An 8457-nucleotide genomic window follows, 5' to 3' on the forward strand; every position below is an offset into this window, starting at 1 on the left:
CTGTGTCTTTTGGAGAGATCACAGTCCTCTGTTCCAAAGACCAGCTGGGAATACTATCCCAACCATAGTCCAACATTTCCATTTTCATGATCAGAGAGGAGTCTTGAGAGCTGGCAGGTAAGAAGATTGTTGAGTCGATCTGAAGGATGAGTGATTTACCAGGCAGACAGACATAGGGAAAAAAGAAATAAAGGAACATTGTGGAGCATCTGCTCTGTGCTAGCTGCTTTATATATGTTACTTCATTATCTCCACATCCCCTCAGTATATAATTATCATTGATTCCACTAAATGTCTGAAGAAACAGAGATGGTAAGTTTTGTAACAGGGGAAAACTTAGCATATCTGACTCCATATGGCTTCTATTGCCCTTGCTGCTGCGACCCATAGCTTAAATCTGCTTACAGCAAGATGTGCATAAACTGCTTTTTACCCCAAATCTACCTCACTCGAGGAGATAAGGAAATATGTACCGAAATGACTATGCTCTGTTTAAGATCAGGATCGACATGGCCAGATTCCTGTACCCAAAGATCAACTGACCAAGGTCAAAGAAATTACCCGACTTTCCTGGGATGTCTACAGATAATCAGTCACCTTTTGACTCCAACCCCATTCTGCTTCTCCCTTTTGCTAACACAGAAGAAGCTTAAATTTCTTGCCAAGGGGAAATGGTTCTTTAGGACGATAGTCCCCCATCTCTTTGGTTTGCTGGCTTTCCAAATAAAGTTGCTTTCCTTACCCCAACATCTTGCCTCTCGACTTGTTGGCCTGTCCTATGGCAAGCAGAATGAGCTTGGACTCAGTTACAGTTTCATGCTTACAATCATCCAGCCAGTAATGGTAGAGTTGAAATACAAACTCAGGTCTGACTGTCTGCTTGGCTCTGAGGTCCTCACTCCTTCCCACTCACAATCCTGCCCCCAGCAGGCCCTCCAAACAGAGAAAGCAACAAGCAGAAAAGCACATCATAAATATGGCTTGCCACTTTCAGTGACCACCGAGACATTTCTTTAAGTTTACCAGAGTTATAAAAACAGAACTAAACTAATACCCTTAATTAATTAGTAATACTGTCTCCAAGTTGGAAGGTCACATTACCCATTGTAGTCTTTCATAAAACAAATTGCCATGTTCTAAATCTAGGAAATGTCCTTCATTGGGTCTCTTTGAGATTTTACAGAATTTAAACCTGCAAACTGGCTGTAAAAATTGCCTCAGATGCTAATGCAAAGTTTTGCTGACTACAGATTACTACAGACTACAAAAACAGCCCTTTTGGCTCCTTGCTCCATCTGTGACTAGTTTCTCTGTCACCATATTTCAATTAGAAATGAGGTTGTAATTCTGTCTTCCCTCTGCATGGGGTTTCTTTACACAGGCCATTACAGTAATGAGTTACATGGTCTTCCCTCAGGTGATGGTCAGGGGTGAAAACACAGTCAGTAGATCATTAGAGCAATTATTACAAGCTTCTTTAAAAATTGATTAAGGGGGGCGCCTGGGTGGCTCAGTTGGTTAAGCTACTGCCTTTGGCTCAGGTCATGATCCTGGAGTCCCTGGATCGAGTCCCACATCGGGCTCCCTGCTCGGCAGGGAGTCTGCTTTGCCCTCTGACCCTATCCCCTCTCATGTGTTCTCTCTCATTCTCTCTCTCAAATAAATAAATAAAATCTTTAAAAAAAAAAATTGATTAAGGAACATGTGCTACCATTTAGAAGTCCTTCAGCAACTTATGTGATCAATTTGTAGATAATTTCTATTCCTTCCAAAACTGCATCTTCAGATTTGTCAGAGCTTGAAGTATTTACATCCCCCCCCCCCAATTACAAACTACTCAAAAGAGGCTATAGGGAGATACTACGATCAAGTAATGCTGTCTTAAAGAATCCTGGTATTTAGTAGATTTCTTTTGTAAACCTAGGCCTAATCTCAGATTAAACAGAACAAATGGTAGTTAAATAGATGGCCTCTTTAAATCTGTTTGCTTTACCACAGATGAACAAGCCAAGACTTTCTTAATTTGTAGTTGAGAGCTCTCTTCCCAACTTAGAAGCAGAGGGAAAAGGAAGACCAACCACCAACCTAAACAGAGATTCTGTAATTATAGGATTTTAGGTTTGGAGTCACTTCACTTAATCTTTGCATGACCCAGAATTCAACCCAGAAGATTAAAAGAACAGCATTTTCAATTCTATTCATGAAAATGAAGGACTTGGCTAGAGTTAATAAAGCCGAGGAGAAAAAAATATAAGTTGTTAGTCAAAGCAACATAATCCTCACTCCAATGCAAAGTGGGGGAAAAAATTTAGTTGTACATGATTTCCATTGTAAGAGGTAATACTTTGGCATACAGACTTATAAAAGAGGACATAATATCCTGAGGGTGAATTACTCCATGTGGGAGAACCATATGAAGATTCCATTGTTGAAGCAACCACTGAAGCTTATCAGATCTAAATAAAAGATTGATGGTGATTCTGAGCTTAAAATTTAATGCCCAGGCTAGCTACTAAATTTTACATTACAAGAATGTTGGTGGTACTGTAAGTCAATAAAATCAATTATGCCCTCTTAGGGGATGGAGTTTATAAAATAAAAATTATTTACATATAGTGCTTTTTCAGAGTGCTTTGTTTACTTATTTCACTCACTGTCACTTGTCAAAATTTTCATTTTGATGGATTTAATGGGTAATATTTCATACATGCTTCATTAGAAATCCCATTCTTCTAAAAATGCCCTGTTTTTCCCTAGAAATTACCGATAGACATGATCATTTCTACCTATAAACATGGCATATGGATTTGCAGATACAATCTAATAACGTGATATACCCATATTCAAGAAAGCAATTCCCAACTTTTAATTTAACTGATCCTCTTCCTGGAAAAAGGAACTTCAAGACAGCTACATTGTACTGTGAAGAAATAATCAATATAATAATCATAGCTATGAGGCTGCTTTTTCTTTTTTTTTTTTTTAAGATTTTATTTATTTGACAGAGAGAGACACAGCTGAGAGAGTGAACACAAGCAGGGGGAGTGGGAGAGGGAGAAGCAGGCTTCCCGCGGAGCAGGGAGCCCCATGTGGGGCCTGATCCCAGGACCCTGGGATCATGACCCGAGCCGAAGGCAGATGCTTAACAACTGAGCCACCCAGGTGCCCCTATGAGGCTGCTTTGTAAATAAATGGTAAGTGTCTGTTTATCCAACACCTTAGTTACTATGTAAGTCTTTTCCCAAAACCAGGTTACCAATTCACAGGAGCTTTATCTTCGGCTAAGCCCATCTCTCAAGTGAGTTAAAGGCTCGTGAGAGAAGGTAAGTGACCTTTCCTGGATTTAAAGTGGGCTGTGAGATGAGGACCTGTGAAATGCCACTCAAAGGCAAGAGTCACAGTGTTTTCCTCTGCATGATATCATTAGTGTCCCCACCGATCTCCCTTCCCCAACCTCTAGGAGGGAAAAAGCCATTTTACTAAATAAAGCAAATATAAGTACTGTAACAACATATGCCTCCAAATTGTGTTTGTGTAAAATTATAACATCAAGATTTTGATCATTTGGGCTGATCAGATACTTGGTGACGTTTATAATCAAGAAATCAAAGATGACTGTGGAAAAAGTCACAAACGCTATCCTAAGTAATCATTTAAAACATATTTCAAAATAAACTATGATAAGAACTTCCAGTTTATTAAATCAGAATTAGAATGTGAGAAAGACAAATTTCCAGGTCAATAGTGAAATAATTTATTATTTTGTTTTCTTAACGGGGGGAGGATATATTTTAATCATTAGGGAGAAATCCTGTTTCCTATTCCTAAATATATTGGATTAATGTCATATGTGCATCAAGTTAGCTAGGAAGGAGGCCATTTTATTTTTATTTATTTATTTATTTATTTGACAGAGAGATAGAGAGCACAAGTAAGCAGAGCATCAGGCAGAGGGAGAAGCAGACTCTCCACTGAGCAGGGAGCCCGATGCGGGACCCATCCCAGGACCCTGGCATCATGACCTGAGCCAAAGGCAGACACTTAACCGACTACACCACCCAGGCGCCCCGGAAGAAGGCCATTTTAAGGAACATTAATCATTTTAATTCAAGATAAAGATATAAAGAGCACTAATCAATTACATTTAAGTTCTGAAATCAAGAATTTACTCAAAAAAGGTTTTCTAGGTTTTCATCAGCTAATACAATTATTCTTTAAAGATGTTTCTAGTATCAGATTTAAGCTGTTTTTCTTTTCCCAGGTCACTTGCACCATTACCCCCTCTATAAAATCCCATATTTGGTAAAACACAAAATATACGACATCCATTTTTTTTAATTTATAAGGTTTAAAAAAAATTACCAAAGATACAAACACTCGTATGCAAGTCAAACATTACAGAGGTGTATAACACCCCTTCACCTTCTCCAATCCCATCCCCCTGAGAAACTCAATGTTAACATTTTAGAGTATATCCCCCACACCAAACAAATATGTGCAAATGCATCTATCCAAACACAAATGCATAATTATAAAAGCTCTGCTTTATAAAGTCAGAATCAATTCTCTATATTAATCAGGACTCTTTTGATTACAAGTAACAGAAACAGAAAGTAGTTTAAGTAAAAGGGGGGATTTATTGGTTCACAAATCTGGTAGGCTTCAAGCACAGCTGGATCTAGGGACTTAAAGCAGCACCTGGTCTAGTTTTGTCTTGATTCAGTTTTTCTCTATATTGGGACATTCTTGGGAAAGTCTCCCCCTGTGGTGGCAAGATAGGCACCGCAGCTCGGGGTGTACATATTTATAGTTCCAAACCCAGGAGAAAAGAGAGTATGTTTCTTTTTCAACAGAACCAATGAACGTTCTGAGATTTTGCACTTACTGCCTCTGATTATATTAAATGTTCATCCCTGAATCAATCCCTGTGGCTAGAGAAATGCTCTGATTCTCCAGTCATGTGTCATGGGCACACATGGATTGAGAACAGGGGCCTGTCTTAGTTTGGGCTGCCATATAAAAATATCCTACACCAAGTAGCTTAAACAACAAGCGTTTATTTATCACAATTCTAGAGGCTGAGAAGTCCAATATCAAGGTGCTTTAAGATCCGGTATGTGGTAAGGACACTCTTCCTGGTTTGCAGATGGTTGTCTTGGCGAGAGAAAGAGACAGAGATAAAGAGGCAGAGAGAGACAGAGAAAGAGATGGAAGAAAAAGAGTGAGGGGAATGGGGAGGTGGAGGAAGAAGGAGAAGGACTGAAAGAATTCATGTCTCTTCTTATAAGGGCACTAATCCCATTCACGAAGGCTCCACCTTCATGATCTATCACCTCCCAACAGGCCCACTTCCTAATACCATCACATTAGGAGTTACGATTTCAACATTTGAATTTGGTTAGCGGAGTGTGTGTGACACAAACACTCCCAAAAGGAAAACCCAGGTCCTATTTTACAAAAAAGGTTAACGAATCCTGGGTCAGCAAAATCAACACATTATCAATTACATCCTGTACCCTGCTTTCTTCATTTAGTAGTATATTATGAATATCCCTCTGTATAAAGTAATCAGTGTAAATATAATGTCAATAATGGAAGAAAGCATCTCATTTTGTAAATCCCTATAGAATTTACCATTCTATTCTTGATGGATGTTCAGCTGTCCCTGCTCCCTCCACCTCCCCCACTTCCCACGGAGTTTTATAAACAGTGCTGCCAAGAAATATCCTTGTATTGTCTGATTCATTTATTTCTGCAGCATAGATTCCTCAAAGTAGGATTGCAAGTTCAAAAGATGAACATGTTTAATGTTTTAGTATCTGCTGACTGATTATATTTCAAAATCTGTTGTTTGCACTCCCATCAACAACATGGGATGAGAATGTTGGTTCCTCCCATCCTTTACGATGTTATTATATATGTTTGTGTTATTATATAGGATATCATATACCCATAGGATATTATAACCTCTTCAGTTTTTTCAAATCTCAAGGAAGTGAAACAATATCACGCTCATATAAAGAATGACAAGGGGTGCCTGGGTGGCTCAGTCGGTTAAGCTTCTGCCTTCGGCTCAGGTCATGATCCCAGGGTCCTGGAATCGAGTCCCACATCCGGCTCCCCACTCAGCGGGGAGTCTGCTTCTCCCTCTCTCTCTGCTCGTGCTCTCTCTCTTTCAAATAAATAAATAAAATCTTTAAAAAAATAAAAAAACAAAAAGAATGATGAATCTGCGTATGCGAGAAACATCTAAAATCTGTATGTCAATAAAAAGACAACTTCTACAATCTTGAAAGCCAGACTCAGACCAGAAGAGAATATTTGCTTCAGATATGACTAGATGAAAGCTTCGGGTTCCTCATTTGTATCTCCTTAACCATTTAGTGACAATTTGATTTTTTCATATTTTTATTGGGCACTTGTTTTTCGTCCTCTGCAATTAACTTGTCTGGGTCCTTTGTTTATTTTTTAATGGATTGCTGATTTTTTTTTTCACCAACTTTAAAAGTTCTTTATATATTAAGAATGGTTTCTGAATTTTATCTATTCCTCCTTTAGGAGCATATATTTATTCTTTTTTTTAATAAAACTATTTTGTATACTTTAATTTCTGAACAAAATAAACAAAAAACCCCATAATACACAGCCAAATTCCTTATCAAATATGGGAAGGGCTAAGGCTTGAGGCCCTTATATCCTGCCTCAAAGACAGGAGAAAAATAAAAAAACACTAGACATCAGCAGAGGGAACCAGGTGAACTGGGGCCATTCCTGGCTGCTGGGGAGGAGCTATGGGGACACTATTCACGGGCCCATGGTCTGTCGATAGAAACCCCTAATCTACCTCTTCCATGAGAGAGGCATCCGCATCACCCTCAGGGCTGGGGTGGGAGTCTCATCAGGAACAGCAGCTCTGGGTTCCTCTGCTGTCACTTCATCTTCGGCAATGCCCAGGCCTCTCTTGATCATGTGGTAGATGCGGTGGTCGTGAGTCTGGGGATCCTCCAGTGAGAAGCCAGAAGAGAGCAGAGCCCTTTCAAACAGCAGTCCTGCCAGGTCCTCGACAGCCTTGTCATTCTTGTCCGCCTCCGCCTTGTGCCACGGCATCTCCACAATGGGGTGGTCAGGGTTGATCTCCAGGCGCTTTTTGGCCATCGTAGAGCCCACTGTAGCGTCGTCCCCAAGAGCCTGGGCCTTCGTGATCCTCTCCATGTTGGCCGTCCTGCTGTGGGTGCTGGTTAGTCACATTGTAGCTAGTCACACTGCCGTCACAACCAGCCTGGAGATGGTCACCTTCTCAACCTTCTTATCCAAGATTTCTTTCATGAGTTTGCAGAGGTTCCCAAGCTGGCCTTTGCTCTCCTTCATTTTCTTCTCCTCCTCTTCATCCTCAGGCAGCTCCAGGCCCTCCTCGGTAACGAGACCAGACTCTTCCCGTCGGACTCCTTGAGCTGCCCGCAGTACTCATCCACACTACCTCGTCATCCACACTACCTCGTCATCCACACTACCTCGAAGCCCCGCTTCGGCACTCGCTCTGCAAAAGCCGGGTTGGCAACCCGCTCTTTGCTCTCACCAGTGATGTAATAGCTAGACTTCTGGGTCTCCATCACGCGGGAGACATAGTCTGAAAGAGAAGTTCTCTCATCTCCAGACTGAGAAGTGTGATAGCGCATCAGCTCAGAAAGGCCTTGCTGAGGAGTCGAGCTCTCATGGATCCCAAGCTTTAGGTTTTTAGAGAAGGCCTCGTAGAATTTCCTGTAGCTCTCCTTGTCCTCTGCCAGCTCAGAGGAGAGCTCAAGGCATTACTTTACAGTGTTTTTGCGAATGACCTTCGAGATTTTGCTCTGCTGGAGCATTTCTAGGGAGATGCTCAGGGGCAGGTCCTTGGAGTCAACCCAACCACGGATGAAGTCGAGATATTCTGGTAGCAAGTCATCACAGTTGTCCATGCTGAACACATGGCAGGCACAGAGTTTAATGTTGTTCATTTCTTCTTGTTGTCAAAGAGGTTGAAAGGAGCCCCAGGGGGGATGAACAGCAATGCCCTGAATGCCAGCTGACCTACAGAGAAGTGCCTGACTGCCAAGTCGTCTTCCCAGTCATTGGTAATAGGAGCATATATTTATTCTAATATAAGATTATTGACTTTTAATTAGTTAACATAGTATATTGAATTACGTTGCTGTATTTCCTAAGGTTGAATCACCTTTGCGTGTGGTCACAGGGCATTATTCTCTGAATCCACGTTTAAAGTCGGTTTCCAATTATTTTATTTTGGATCTTTCACTACAGAGAGAGAGATATTGTTTTCCTTTGTTCATACATTTTATTTTTAAGCTTTCTTTCTATACATATACATTTATTAAAATTCCTAAATGTAATCATAGATGTTTGCATCTTTTGATTCCCTTTTTCTTTGTTCTTCCCACCTTCCTTATCCTCATCACCCACACC

General features: G+C 40.6%; 1 pseudogene; it reads right to left on the reverse strand.

The window, feature by feature from the left end:
• Positions 1–6835: 6835 nt before the first annotated feature.
• LOC118538421 (heat shock protein HSP 90-beta pseudogene) lies at positions 6836–8122 on the reverse strand (annotated as a pseudogene).
• Between the last annotated feature and the right edge of the window lie 335 nt (positions 8123–8457).

The sequence above is a fragment of the Halichoerus grypus genome, chromosome 1 (assembly GCF_964656455.1).
Source record: "Halichoerus grypus chromosome 1, mHalGry1.hap1.1, whole genome shotgun sequence".
Lineage (NCBI taxonomy): Eukaryota > Metazoa > Chordata > Mammalia > Carnivora > Phocidae > Halichoerus > Halichoerus grypus.